Here is a 603-nt window from a genome sequence, read left to right on the forward strand (position 1 = left end):
GCTGGACGTGAATGGAGCCTCGCCATCCTTCCATCCCTCACGGTCATTACCCCGTGTTAAAACCTATGCGAACCCAACTATGTATACTTTTCCATAAAAACACGAAACAATAATATTTAACCATGTTATTACTTACCTTGAGGTATTTTATCAAAAAGTTGTTGGGGTTCGCATAGGCTTTGATGCACGCGCAATTCATGTAGCAAAATCTTCGTGACTATCGGGCCATGGCCGGGATTATATACAGTGAAACCTGCATATTATAGCGTCACTCATGGGAAACGACAAAATATGACATCTTGCATGACATATGCGTCCGTTCTATAGAGTAGTCATATGCGTCCGTTCTATAGAGTAGTGATATGCGTCCGTTCTATAGAGGTTGTTTCTCTATACAACTGCCATTTTAGGTAAACGCCAACCGCGTTATTCATAAGCAGGTGACCGTTCTGTAAAGGTAATCACCAGTACAGATATGGCTCTAGTCACGAATAGTGCGGTTCTGTTTACAATTCCCGATGAACATGAACTGATGAGAAATGAATCAAAATCATCCTCGATCTTATCTAGACCTAATAATACCTAATAATAATATTATTATTA

The sequence above is a fragment of the Priapulus caudatus genome, unplaced genomic scaffold (assembly GCF_000485595.1).
Source record: "Priapulus caudatus unplaced genomic scaffold, Priapulus_caudatus-5.0.1 Scaffold1611, whole genome shotgun sequence".
NCBI lineage: Eukaryota > Metazoa > Priapulida > Priapulimorpha > Priapulimorphida > Priapulidae > Priapulus > Priapulus caudatus.